Below are 15431 nucleotides of genomic sequence, written 5' to 3'. Positions count from 1 at the left end.
ACTATTTGTTAGTGCTGGGCAACGATTAAACATTTTAATCATGATTAATCAAATTATTTTCTGCAATGAATTGCATTGTTATGCACACAATTCAATAATGAATTCAGAAGTAGTGTTTTTGCTTACTTTATTTACAATTAAGGTTATTTTTAACAGCAGTAGGCCTATTCCCTTTACAGAGTAGCATTAAAAATATTTCTTGTAAATCTCAAAAAACATTAATGTATCAAATAAAACCAAGCTATTTGCCACTGCCAGGGCATTAACGTTTTATTTAGTTTGTTATTAGGGATGGGTATCGTTAAGGGTAGGGTAGGTAATTCACTTCAGAATCACTTTTTGTTATATTCCTTGGAATGCTCTTAAAAAGTCTTACATTTGATAATCAGAATTGAAGGCCTTAATAAATCTTAAATATGATCAAAATAAGAAGAAAGGTCTTAAATTTGATTTAGAAGGTCTTTTTTTTTTTATTTAGCCTTTATTTATACAGGTGTAAAATCTCATTGAGACACAAGGTCTCATTTTCAAGAGAGACCTGTTCAGTGGTGACACTACCACACAAAGTTACAGACTGACAGGACACTAAACACAGAGTCTTAAAAATGATGGGATTTGAAAGGTACTTCTGTGTAGTCTACATTTGTTTTTGGGGAAATGTCTGGGCTGCAAAGTAACCAGTACGGTAAGAGCCTTTCAGTTCCCCCCAACAATTTGTATTGAAATAAATCAAGATGGAACCAGTCATCTCTATCTAAGGATAGAGGGTGTCGTTTTTCTCATACTGATATTCTGAACAATCTGTGCTGTTGTATTTGCTGTAAAGTGTCTGTACTGTAGGCTATTTTTATTATATGTACCGCACTTTGGCTCGACCAAAAATCGTTTATAAATGTGCTGTATAAATAAAACTTGATTTGATTTGAATCACTAACTTTGCTTCCCCTGGCACCTTATCAGAGAACACCCAGCTAGTAACCTAGCAACCAACCAGGCTTCAGCTAGCGGCAGTCAGAAACTCCGGTATCTTCGAATCTACTTACAAATAAATATGGGGAAGTGTAAGTTCAACCGTATTTGGTTGGAAAACATCGAATTTAGTGCTTGGTTGAAACCAGTGGAGGGGAACGTGTTTGAAGCCCGCCGCATCTTTTGCAAACAACATTAGCGTTTGTTTTGCTAATGCAGCGTTAGCTAGTGCAGTGTTAGCAAGTGCAGCAGCTCCCGCAACAACATTGGTGGACCTCGGGGTGACGTTTGGGTCTACGTCAACCCTAAAAGCGGAGGTGCTGTGGATGCTAAATACCATAGCTAAACACCAATCATACAACAGCATGATGGCAGCAGAACTCTGAATATAGCTCTTGTCACTCTCTCACACTCACACTCACATACACACACACTTTTTGTCTAACACGCTAACACAGTTCTGTGTTATGTTCAGTCATCGTTCTTATGTTGAACATGAATACATTTACTTTATAAGTAATTATGGGACGTATTTCTTCTTTCATAGCCATTTTCCTTCATACTTTCTTGCCCTAAAATAGGTCTTAAACTCTATTCAAAGTTGTCTTAAAAAAGTCTTCCATTTGAGTTGGTGAGACCTGCAGGAACCCTGTGCAGAATTACATTTGTAACCGAGTATGATCATTCTATAGGCGTAGTGTAGCTGTTAACGAAAAAACCCTTTGTAATTTTTAACTGGAAATGGAAAGGGGTTGGGCTACATAAGGTGAATTGAGACGACACAAATACACCATAGGTGGGATTAAGAAAGATAATGTGAAAATATAACAAAGGCATTAATTGGGTCTGCAAAATGTCCCCCATTGTAATGGTGATTAGATTTTTAAATGCTAAAGGCCCTGACACACCAGGCCGATTTCGGCCGTTTTCGTTAGTCGGAAGACGAAGCGTGTCCTGGCTGTCACCCAAACTCAATTTGGTGTGTCCCGCACCATCAGCGTGACACGCCTTAAGGCCCTGACACACCAAGCCGTCACCAGAGTACTCGCCGACGCCGGCTGTTGCGTCGCCATGCGTCTTGGCCATGTGTCGCACTGGAACACACCGCAAAGACTTCAGTGCGTAAGTGGCAATAACTCTCCTTACCAGCAGGCGGCGGTAGTGTGTATTCGTCATTCAAAAGAGGCAACAACCGGAAGACAGAGAAGAAGAACAGACCGTGATATAAACAAACAACAAATAGCATGTGCGTTCCATTTTCACTCTCGTCCATCGAAAACATGTTTCGTGCGGCACTGGAGCTTGATTTGGGTTCTGCCCGCTCTGTATTAATGTCATGTGGATTTTCCTGTCATATTGACAGGTTATTATGTAGGCGTTGATAAAAGCTCATTCTAATGTTGTGTTATGTGTGTATGAAGGTACGAAATAAAGTTTTGCATTGCCTATCCTGCTATTTGTGTTTATTCTTTTAATCACACAGCGATAAGAAACAATAACAATGTGCCTACATAACTGTCAGTTGCAGCCCTAGCATTAATATTGGTTATAGTAACAACATTAAAATACTTCTAGGCAGATTGAGGAGGATAATGGGAGAATGAACAGAGAAACATCCATCTGAATAATAATAACTTTATTTGTATAGCACCTTTCATACAGGGGATTGCAGTTCAAAGTGCTTTACATCAGTAAGAAATAAGATATAAAATCAGTGTAAAACAAGCCAGAGCAAAGCATAAAGTGGGATAAAATAATGTATATATATATATATATGTATGTATATATATATAGTAATCCCAACAGGCCACCTTGTTTATGGTTTGATTCAGTTTTAGTAGAATATAAAATACATGAATGAATGATGAAATGAGCACATAAAGTGCAGACATACTATAATTATATTGAGGTACTTGAGACTAATCCTGCAACTGTATAGTTCTGCTCCACAACAGTTAGAGAATGAAGAAACCATCATGTATGAAAGGCTACATGTGAATAGAGGGGCAGAAAAACGGCTTGCAAAAGTGCTTCTGAACCCCGACGTGATCCAACCCATTGAATGGTAAGGAGTGTTTCCCTGTTGAAACCTGCACTCAAGACTGAAGTTTGCATTGAAGGAGCCAGGAGTATTACACGTGCTGCTATTTAAATGTGTAAAAACACGACAGGCCCCTAGCCTAGTGCTAGGAGGAATTATTCTAGCAACGTTTCTTTATTGAGCTGTTAGTTCCTCACGATTATTCTGTTAAGAGTATTATTAACTACTAAAGATTTTTCCCGTTTCTTTGCTCTGTAGATGTCATGGCAGGGAAAGCAGACATCCCATATGCCTTCTGTGGCATATATATTTTAAGGTTTTACAATCACATGTGCATTTGGTTGCCATAGTAGCCCACGTTTCTTTGACACCTCATCAGAAGCATTATGCTGGATTCTCTGCAACACCTGTAAGCACCCCTTGGTGTCCATCTTTTAACCATTTCCTAGTTGTTAACTTTCCCAGATAAAACTTTTCAACAGCTAGGCCTAACTCTTTCAGAACAGGAACTGGAAGCCCTTCCACACGTCTAGAATTATCGGTATCATTCTCGATGGTGTGCTGATGCAAGCTTCACTGCCACCAGACAAGCTGTCCCGCATCAGAACAGCCATAATTACAATTCATGTTATTTATTTAATGCCTTTCCAAATGTTCAAATTGCTCTACGTTATACTACATATTAGACTTGTAATACATTCAATACTGATTACTGCCTTCAATTATGGTCTCCCACTGGTAGTCTCTCTAATAGAGATGTTTTATATTTATAATGAACAAACGCTAGCCTTTCTGTTCAAACCTTAAGGCACCATAGTCTTAGGTCACGTTCACACCTGCTTGGTTAGTACTATTGAATCGGTCCCTGTAGCGTTAACCCCTTGATGCGGTTCGTTGGATTGGTGTGGAAGCAGTCCGATACCTCTGCTCCGCCTAAAAGAGGTGGTCTCGGGTCGCTCGCTAGTAAACTCTGGAGAGGTTCATTGCTGGTGTGACGTAGTCTGCATCAAAACATGGGAAACAACTATTTGCACGTCATCGCTTGTTTTGCTATCTATGCTGTGTGCAACATCCAGTAACCTATAGGGTCATGCATTCATTCTGGTGACTGCTTACCTCACTGGTCCCCTGTGTACAGAGAAAAGGCAGCGGTACAATCTCATCAGAGCCACCTGTCATTGGTGAAACCTCTTCACTGCATAACGTCTCATTATGTGTTATAATGTTTTTAATGCACGTTGTCTGATTTATAATCCTATGCGCCGGCCGCAGAGTCTGTTGATGCACTCTCCAGATTAACAGCAGTATGAAAATAACCTGCCAATGCTCCATGATGCAGGCTACTGTAGAAATTGCTGGGATCTGCATTTTATCCGCTTAATGTCCCGCGCAATTGTTGAAAAAGCATCTCCGTACAATGACTTTAGTTTATTTAACATAGTCTGTTTGAGGTTGCCTGGGTGAACGCAAACCCAACCTTCTGCAGATGAAACTATGTAATACACTTGCGTCTGGTGTAAAGACGCGGACTATTCAGCATGAATGCAATCTTAGAGATGGCTATTGCTCAGATCTTTGGTCCTTAGCCCCTCTGCGACGAGTGGAAGGTTATGTTCATTCTTTTATAATGACCTTGCGGTGTCCTCAGATCCTCTCTAGTTACTCATAGATGCTGCGCCTTCTGCCGGTTCGGGGGATTTCACAATGCAGTGGTTTGCCCCACCAGCTTGCCATGCCCTTCGTTCAACCAAATGACTCTGGATCTACACGTCAAGCCCTCAAGGATTTCCCATATTCTTCCTCCAACCAAGAGCATGATTCAAAGCATACAATTCAGCTTGGTACTTTATCTTCTTCTGTCCCAACCTCCTCTGTGTACTTATGCAATAGATATAATAGTTATTCCTAGGTTCTCCACAGAACCTGAAAAGGAACAAGACAAACACACTCATAAGCCTGACTCCATTTCGGATTATCCCGACCTGACTAAAGTGCCCTTGTGTTACCAGGACTTAAAGGAAGCATTTAACAAAACTAGGGCCATGTCCCTACCTCCCCACCGACCTTATGACTGTCCCATTAACCTGTTGGCTGGTTCTCAGATCCCTAAAAGGAGACTTTACTCTCTCTCTGCACCGGAAAGTGAGGCTATGAAGTCCTATATTGACTCCTCTCTAAAAACTGGACTCATCAGACCATCCTCCTCCCCAGCGGCCGCTGGGTTTTTCTTCGTCGATAAGAAAGATGGTAACCTCCGTCCATGCATTGACTATAGTCCCCTTAATGAAATAACAGTTACAAATAGATACCCACTCCCTCTCATGTCTTCAGCCTTTGAACTTTTGCAGGATGCAAAACTATTCACCAAACTGGACTTGAGAAACGCTTACCATCTCATTAGGATACGAGAGGGGGATGAATGGAAGACCGGTTTTAACACTCCCAGTGGTCACTACGAGTACCTAGTCATGCCATTTGAATTATGCAATGCTCCGGCAGTCTTTCAGTCATTTGTCAACGATGTGGTGAGGGATTATCTCAACAAGTTTGTATTTGTTTATCTCGATGACATCTTGATCTTCTCACCCGATGAGGAGACCCACACCCATCATGTCCGCCAGGTACTGCAAAGCCTGATGGAGAATCAACTCTACTGCAAGGCTGAAAAGTGTGAGTTTCACGTCAAGACCATCTCCTTCCTGGGGTACATCATCTCGGCCAATCAAATCCAGATGGATCCAGAGAAGCTCAGTGCAGTGGCCAATTGGCCATCTCCCACCAACAGGAAAAAGGTGCAACAATTTTTAGGCTTTGCAAACTTCTACAGGAGGTTTATAAGAAACTTTAGTGGCATTGCAGCACCTTTACATGCTTTAACCTCTCCCCATGTCATGTTCAAGTGGCATATACAGGCGGATGAAGCTTTCCAGAAGCTCAAGAAACTGTTCACGACTGCCCCAATCCTCACAGTGGCCGACCCACGGAGACAATTTATCGTGGAGGTGGATGCCTCCAACGATGGCATTGGGGCGGTGCTGTCCCAAAGATCTGTCCAGGACAACAAGCTACACCCATGTGCGTTCCTTTCACGTAAGTTGACAACTGCAGAAAGGAACTATGATCTGGGGAATAAGGAGCTTTTAGCAGTTAAAACAGCTTTGGAGGAATGGCGTCATTGGTTGGAGGGGGCTGAGCAACCATTTCTAGTTTGGACTGACCATAAAAACCTGGAATACATTAAGAACTCCAAAAGACTGAACTCACGCCAGGCTAGATGGTCATTGTTTTTTAATCGTTTTCATTTTGTATTGTCATACAGACCAGGCACACAGAATGTTAAACCTGATGTATTGTCACGTTTGTACGATCCTGAACCTGTTGCCAAAGAGCCAGAGAGCATCCTTCCACCTAACCGTGTGGTTGGAGCAATTTCATGGCCAATAGAATCAATGGTGAAGCAGGCAAATGGTGAGACCCCGGCACCTAGGGGTTTCCCACGAAATAGGTTGTTTGTCCCTGTTTCCGTTCGATCACAGGTAGTACACTGGGCTCACACGTCTATGCTCACCTGTCATCCTGGAGTGAAACGCACAACCTTCATGATCAAGCAACGTTTCTGGTGGCAGGCTATGAGGAAGCAGGTGGCAGAATATGTTGCGGCCTGCACTGTCTGTGCCAGGAACAAGACCTCCACTGAAGCACAGATGGGGTTGCTGCAGCCACTTCCTGTTCCTCATCGGCCATGGTCCCACATCTCGATGGATTTTGTCACCGGACTACCGATATCAGAAGGTAACACCACCGTCTTGACGGTGGTGGGCAGATTTAGTAAAATGGCACATTTTATTGCACTATCCAAGCTTCCCTCTGCCAAGGAAACGGCAGAAGTCATGTTACGTCATGTCTTTCGCATTCATGGTTTTCCCAGGGACATTGTGTCAGACCGGGGTAGGGTTGGGTATCGTTTGAATTTCCACGATTCTGATTCCGATTCTACTTTTCGATTCCGGTTCTTAACGGTTCTCAATTCCGATTCTTTGAGGGGCAGGGTAAAAAAAAATGATTACGTTCTTGTTGAGAAAAACAAGCATATCTGCCTTCTCAGGCATACCAGGAAGAAATGTTTGAACATTTTAAAGCAAAATGCTTCAATCTGGTGCACTTTAAGCAGAATTACTCGAGACTAGATCTAGGGGGACAACTTTAAACACCCATATGAAAAAGATCGGTTTACATTTGAATAATTAAATAAGTATGTGAGCATAACCAATAACCTACCATAGCCAATAACAAATACATGTAATGTATTTTATGTTTGTTGTTCATTCATATCTTATTTTACTATTTTATTTATGCATCTTTTTTTAACTATCCAGTTTAAAACGATATGTCTGGTTTACTGTCCTATAGTATACATTGGAATGATTTCAAACCTGTTTTATCCCAATAATTATAAAGGAGTGCCTTGGAAATATGTGTTTACATAAATTGTGATCAAAACGTTTGAGACCCACTGAGATAACTTAGACTAAAGTGAACTATCTAAACACTCAGAGTCCTTTACCTCACTGAGCTGAAGTTATCAGCCTCTCAGTCTGACTGGAGAGGACTCTCCCTCCACCTTGTTGTAGAAACATCTTCTTCTTCCGTTAGAGCAGCTAGCACCAGATGCTAATAACAACAGCGCCGGTTCCAGTGCACCCTCCCTTTCTCCCTCGCTCACTCGCACTTTGGCTGTGAGCTGCGGGCGCCAGATAAGCCAACATCCCCCATTTTCATCACTTGCAGCGCCCATCATACAGGGCGAATGAAACGTGTAACCAGGGTGAAAAGGGTGTTACATTTACTTAATTATGAATGTCGTTACATCAAGGCCGAAAATTAGGATGAGCACCAACGGTCAAAACATTTGTTTTCCCTCCCAGAGCTGTCAGCGCAGCGCCTCCACAGATCTGGCGCCCTAGGCGAACATCTATAATGCCAGTGCAACAGGCCGGCCCTGGTCTCAGGTTACACTGTAGAAAGTGTAGGTACAACGCTACATATGAGAAACATTTCCTCAGGTATCGAAAAGCGGAACCGAAATTCACATTTCTAAATGATGCCGTTGGAATCAAAATGTTGGTTCTCGGTACCCAACTCTAGACCGGGGCCCACAGTTCATTTCCCGTTTCTGGAAGGAGTTCTGCCATCTCCTTGGAGCCACCGTGAGTCTTTCCTCAGGATATCACCCCCAGTCGAATGGCCAGTCAGAGCGCATTAACCAGGAGCTAGAGACCTGTTTGCGCTGCCTGGTCTCCCAGAACCAGGCATCCTGGAGCAAGCACCTGATGTGGGTGGAGTACGCCCACAACACGCTGCCCACTTCTGCAACAGGACTCACACCGTTCTAGTGTGTGCATGGCTACCAACCACCTCTGTTCCCTGCCAATGAGGCTGAGGTCACGGTCCCATCAGCTCACGCTATGGTCTGTCGGTTCCGCCGGATCTGGGCCGGTGCTTGTCGGGCTCTCTTGCGCAGTGCCAGCCGGATGAAGGAGGTGGTGGATTGACGCCGGAGACCTGCTCCACCGTATCGGCCTGGACAAAGAGTTTGGTTAGCTACCAAGAACTTACTCCTCCACGTCATGTCGAGAAAGCTAGCGCCAAGGTTTGTTGGTCCTTTCCCGATATCGAAGATCATAAACCCCCAGTCCTACTCCTGTCTGCCTTACGGGAACAAAGCCTACCATCTATCTGCCACAATGGCAGCTGTTGCCAATCCAGTGGCCTGCTTCATTGCCATGTTTTTTGCCGATTAGATCTCTCTTCTCTTCTGTGCAGTTACGTCTACCCAGGTCATTAAAGGTCCATCCAACGTTTCATGTCGGCAAGATCAAGCCGATCAGGGAGAGCTCATTGGTACCTGCCTTTAAACCCCCTCCACCCCCCCAGATGGTAAAAGGAGGCAATGTCTACGCTGTAAAGAGACTGCTGGCAGTTCGTAAGCGTGGGCGAGGAAGACAGTTCCTTGTGGACTGGGATGGGTACGGTCTAGAAGAGAGAGCATGGATCCCAGCGAGTTTCATTGTTGATCCGGCCATGATTAAAGATTTTGATCGGGATCACCCAGAAGTTCCTGGGACGTCAGGAGCCGTCCCTAGAGGGGGGGGGGGGGGGTACTGTAACATCCCGTCATGTCTGCTAAATTGTTCATGTCATGTTAATCAGGTTCATGTTATTGTTTCACGTTTAGTTCATAGCCCAGGTTAGATTTATGTTTAGTCAAGTCTTTTTGTTCACCTGTCTAGTCCTGTCATTGCACTTCCTGTTTTATTTTGTACTTACCTCTGGTCTCATTTCAGGTCCCCTTACTTCCTCCCTTTGTGTGTTTTCCCGCCATCGTCAGTGTCTGCCCCGCCCCTGATTGTTTCCACCTGTTCCCCCTTACCTCATGTATAAATAGTCATGTCTCCCTTTGTCCTGTGCCAGTTCGTCTTGTGCCTTGTGCCATTTAGAGAGCTAGCTTGTCTCGCCAAGAGATTATTGTATTTTGTGACCATAGTCAAGTTTATTTAGTTTGTAATTTGCTTTGCTATGTTTTGCCTCTTAGGAGTGATTTTTTGTTTGAACTTTATACTTTTCCAAAGTAAAGACTATTTTGAACAAACTTTCTTTTGAGTCGTGCGTTTGAGTCCAAGTGTCTGTAAGGTTCCTAACACAATAAACTTTAGAAAATCTTGAAAGGGATGTGCAAAATAGTCATTATATACAGTCTTTAATTAACTATTAGTAGAGAATAACGAGTAATGAATATACTTTATAGGGATCCTATTAATATCTAATAATAAAAATAATGAAATTCAATAACATGCTTTAACCACTAGGTGTCCCTTTATATCAGCTGTGCACCTTTATGGTGTAAATACAGCCTATCTACCAATCGGATCAAATATAAAAGTCAGCCGAATTAGTGTTGATACTGCAAGGAGACGTATTGTGTGAAAAGAAATGTAAGATGTTGTTTAATTGCTGATATATTTATGATCCACGTCACGTTTTCAGTTTTGGCAGCAGTTCCTCATGTTTGTCTAGAAGTCTTCTCATCAGGGCTCTATAAATAGAGAACTACGGCAGATATGTAATATTTAATGCAGCCGAACCGTGTATTACAATGCCGTTATGTGATGACTTTCAAAGAGATCGCGTTGTCCTCCTGGTTCCTTGGCCATTGTGATGACCATTACCTGCGCTTCTGGCATCAATCAAACAGGCGCATCACGGCGCTCTGGCGCCCTCTAGGGCACTCGCATAGTATAGCGTCAGTGACTTGGTAAAAATGTCATTGCGTGTGTGCGTGCTCCCTCGCCTACAGTATTTTACTCAAAATGCGCAAAATTAATGTTGAAATAGCAGTAATACTAGTGCCACGTTCATTGATAACATTATATAAGGGATGGAAAGTGGGAATGGCAGTTTTAGAAGGGGGATGATTTTGACCGTTTTTATTTCAGGGGGGATGCCATCCCCCCTCAACTCGAGTATTGGCAAAAGTATTCTCCGTCGGGACTTCCTGCAACAACTCCACGCCGTTATCTTGATTCTGATTGGCCAGAAGACATTATCAAAGATGTTCTATTGAGAAGACAATCACTACGTGACAAAAGTTTTCAAAACCGTTTCTGGTCTTCGGTATTTCCAGACAAGTGGCTACTGAAATCAATCTTACTAACTGCCATCTGTGCAATTCTCGGTGCGAGTTGGCGGACTTTATTTTGCTTACTTTAACATCATTTTTCATGGTGGGGCTAAGCCATTTCTTGGTATGGGTGTAGCCTACCCCAGCCATACCCTGGCGCCTGCCACTGGTGGGACGTATGGGGTGGGCCATTCTGCACATACGTTAAATATTTTAATGCAATTAATTAAAAAAATTAATTACCGCCGTTAACGCGATAATTTTGACAGCATTAATAAAAATGTATTAATCAAGCAGATCTTTATTTGTTTAGGCTAGCCATGATGACCAAGAACACTTTGTTTTACTTTGCACTGACTGTTGCTAAGACATTTTGATTTAAAAAAAGGTCTGTGAAACAAAATGGTTCACAAGTTGATATTGTTATGTAGTAGTTCAATTTTTATTTCAAGTTATTTGTTTTATGAAAAATTATATTATTATTATAATTGTATTTGCAGCATTGTCTGTTGTTATACATACTTGACGTGTCTCATCCAGGCCCCAAGCAGCCACCGCGTCTCTCAGCCCCGCTGCAATGTTCTCACTTGTGTGATTTTCAGGGAAAAATGCAGTTTGCAAACAGCGACTTTTCAGTTTGAAGTCCTCATCAAGAAAGTGCACCACCAGGCTTATGTACGGCTCTGTTGTCCGGCTGGACCACAAGTCCGTTGTAACAGCATAGTATTCTAATTTTGACAGCTCTGTTTCAACTTTTGCCCTGCATATCTCGTACAGGTCGAGGTTGGCGACTTGAGAAAAATAGGTGCGTGACGGTATTACGTACCGCTTATCAAGTGACTGGATCATTTTCTTAAAACCCTCTTTGGTAACGGTGTAAATTGGTACCATGTCTTTTGCCAGGTGAAATGTTATGGCATCTGTGATGTCTTTATGCCGTTTTGAACCTTTCTCATATGGTGTAACACCGGCAAAGGCATCTGAAATTGTTTTTTTCTTTGGCTGTGGATGGCATTCTGATCTGACTCTGCACTCGTCATACAGATATTTGTGGTGTTTATTCAAATGGGAGAGTACATTTGACGGGTTGCCGAAATAACTGCATGGCACTGTCTACAAAGTACCTTTGATTGGTCAACATCAACCTTTTTGTATCCAAAATAGTTCCAGATGGCAGATGTTGCTTTTCTTTTTGGAAGTAAATCTTCATTCTCGCCGGTATTGTCCTGCTGTGCCTTGCTCATTTTTTTTACCGGTGTTTTGATGGTCTGCAAACTAGCGGGGCGGGGCCAGCTCTGATCTGATCAAGAATGATTGTGATTGGTGGTTTGCTGTGCATGCAGAGCCTGCATGTCACTCAAGTACCCCTGACATGAGAGCCGCGCAAGTTTTCCTTTTGTAGAAATCAGCAAAATAATTGTAACATGACGTGTTTGAGTTAATTTACCAACTTAATATCCCATGTCGTAAAAAAAAAAAAAAAAAATTAAAACAAATAATAAAATCGCAGGTCCCTGCGATGTGAATATCGTGCAAGCGCATATTGCGGTTATCGCCATGACACGATATATCGTTCAGCCCTAGTGTGAACTGTCATAAGACGTATTCATTGTCCTCCCCATCAGCTTCTGTTTCCATGTGTTCAGCTGAGCTGCTGATAGGAGGCTCTGCCTTTCCGTTATCCTCAGTTTGAATTTCATTAAGCTGTGAGGACTGACGACCAACACACTTGTGTCTTTTGAAATCAATACACCATTTAAATCTTTTGTCACAAACATTGCAGCTGTATATTTCCTCTCCTGTGTGGACTCTCATATGTGTCTTTACATTTATACTCTGTGAAAAAGCTTTCTTACAGACTGAGCAGCTGTGTGGTTTCTCTCCTGTGTGGACCTTCATGTGTTCCTTTAAACTTCCACTTTGTGAAAAAGATTTCTTACAGACTGAGCATCTGTATAGTTTCTCTCCTGTGTGGATTCTCATGTGTTTCTTAATATCTCCTTTCTGTGTATAGGATTTCGTACAAAGAGAGCACCCAAATGGTTTCTTTTCAGCAGTACGTCGTGGATCACTGACCGATTCATGTCAATTTTCCAGTGAGTTTGAGTGTGATGCAGGTTCTCTGGTATCCTTCCAATCAGCACTGTGTTCAGTGTCAGGTTCAGAAGACTCTTCAGTGTCGTCCTCAGTCTTTGGTTGTAAACTGCTCTCTGGATCTGAGTTCCTGGCTGGTTCTGGTCCTCGACAGTCATCTCCATTAGCTTCTGTTTCCATGTGTTCAGTTTGTCTTTCATGAGGCCGTGAGGACTGAGGTTTCTCTTTATCATCTTCACTCTTCACAGGGTCAGGAGTGAAAGTGGACTTGGTGATATCAGCCTCCTCCGGCTCCTGATGCTGCTCTCCCTCCTGACTGATCCTGAGTTCCTCCTGTTCCTGCTTAATGTGTGTGTGGGTGGGGGGGCTCTGGGTCCTCCTGGTCCAGACTGGTGCTCCACTCCTGCTGGTTAGGGAGAGGCTCTTCTTGAACCACCACCAGCAGCTGGACGTCTGCAGGAAACACACAGTAAGAGCAAGTATTAGCATTTAAAAATCTAATCACCATTACAATGGGTGACATTTTTCAGCCCTAATTAATGCCCTAACCTTTATACTTTCATATTATCTTTCTTAGTCCCACCTATTGTGTATTTTTGCTGGCTCAATTCACCTTATGTAGCCTAACCACTTTCCACTTCCAGTTAAAAATGACAAAGAGCTTTCTGCTGCTACGCAAATTCTGATTCTGATAAAGTGTGACATGTAAAACCTTTTATGCAATTGACAGTGATAAAGGGATTTGGTTTTCATTAATGGAGGAATAATTTTCGTAAATGCAAGAAATTAACTGTATTATTTCATTTCATTTTATTAGAGGAAGTGTGCAAAAAGAGATGGAAGTCACTGAGGGACAGGTTCAGGAAGGAGAAACAGAATGAGAAGGAACAAGAAGCGGTGCAGGGTCTTCAGGGGGATATGAGCCTTGGCGTCTCACGGCAGTGATGAGTTTTTTAAACCCATTCATCATTGACCATGAGACGTCCAGCAATGTCCCCCGGCAAACCCTGCCTCCATCCACCCTGGTGCCAGAGGAAGAGAGCCAGGAAAGCCAGGAAAGCCAGGAAATCCAGCCAGCCAGTCAGCCAGCCAGTCAGCCAGCCAACAGCCAGCAAGCAGAGGCAGGGGAGACAGGAAAGGAGGAGGCGAGTGTTGCGTTCCAGGGGAAAAGGAAAAGGGCAAGGGAGATGTCCTCCTTTGAGCAAAGTTTGCTGTCTGCCGTCTGTCCTATTCTGGCCATGCCACCACCCCCACCCCCACAAGTGGTGGTGGAGGATGAGAACCTGTGGTTTTTCCGGAGTCTCTTGCCCACCATGAGACTCATGTCAGAGCTCGGGTCTATGGTAGTGCAATGTCCACAGTCACTGTAGACAGTTACGCCTTCTGATTCGACAAATGTCTACAGTCATTTCCATCCGATTGGAAGTCCACGGTCATACTGCCCAATGGAGTTTGGAGGCGGGACTCCGACTGTAGACTTTTGGCAAATCAGAAGGCTTGACTGTCTACAGTCACTGTACTCGCATGTGATTGGAAGTCTACAGTCGTACAATGGAGTGTTTGGATTGTTTGGAGTGGGCGGGCTCTCCGCTATGCAAATCTCCATTGAGAGAAACAGCGGTAGCGAAGACTTGGGTTGACAAGTACGTTTTATACTTTTTTTTTTCTGTAAAGTATACTTTCCACGACACATACTTTGGCAACATTTCTGTCATCTTGTGTTTTTCATTACTGTATATACCTTGGCAATGACCCGATGGGCCACGGCCATGTTACTGCTGACGGCCGCTAGTTTGGGGACAGCGTCCTTCAGTGAAAAATCTATCAAACTCTAATTTGATATGCTATAACGTTACCCGCTACAGTTTAAGGCACACTTTCTGTCATTATCCGTGTTATCTTGTGTACAGTATATCATGTCATTACTGTTCAAAGTGACAGGCACTGCGTCCCCCGTTTGCGTTGACGCTAGCTAAAGGTTAGCATCACTCAATGACTTTACCCACTACATTTTAAGCCACACTTTCTGTCATTCTTTATCTAATTTCGGGTTAACCAGCTCATGCCTTAACATTAATCATTTTAATGATATTAACTTGACGTTATGCATGTCCCTCGACTTTCTATTTTGCATTCAAAAACAGACTATTACTCATGTATAAATACATACACGTTGATACCTATACTTTACATAATAATATAAAGTACAAGTATAAACGTGTAGTATAAACCCCACCTTCTTTCCATACCCCACATACCTTTGAATTGTATAAAGATGTCTTCCTGTGTCATTAATGTCCCAATGTTATTGCCATGTTGTTTGTGCATATTTCTGTATGAATGTTTTAACCTCCGCTTTGCTGAGTGGAACTTCTATGTCTATGTTCATACTTCTGAGTGTTTGTTTGTCCAGAATATCCACCTGTTCATTACCCTCCACACCGACATGAGCAGGAACCCAGATGAAACAAGTTGCTATGCCTTTGATTTGCATTTTATATCAAATTAGAAATATTTCATTTATTATGTCTAAATGAAGATGTGCCTGATCGTGTACTCGATAATGCTGAAAAGCTGTCAGACACAATTACACTATTATGTATTTCTTTCTCCTCTATCCATTTCAATGACAATACCAATGCCAACAAC

The sequence above is a fragment of the Pseudochaenichthys georgianus genome, chromosome 9, assembly GCF_902827115.2.
Source record: "Pseudochaenichthys georgianus chromosome 9, fPseGeo1.2, whole genome shotgun sequence".
NCBI classification, from domain to species: Eukaryota; Metazoa; Chordata; class Actinopteri; order Perciformes; family Channichthyidae; genus Pseudochaenichthys; species Pseudochaenichthys georgianus.
This window is presented reverse-complemented; position numbering follows the sequence as displayed.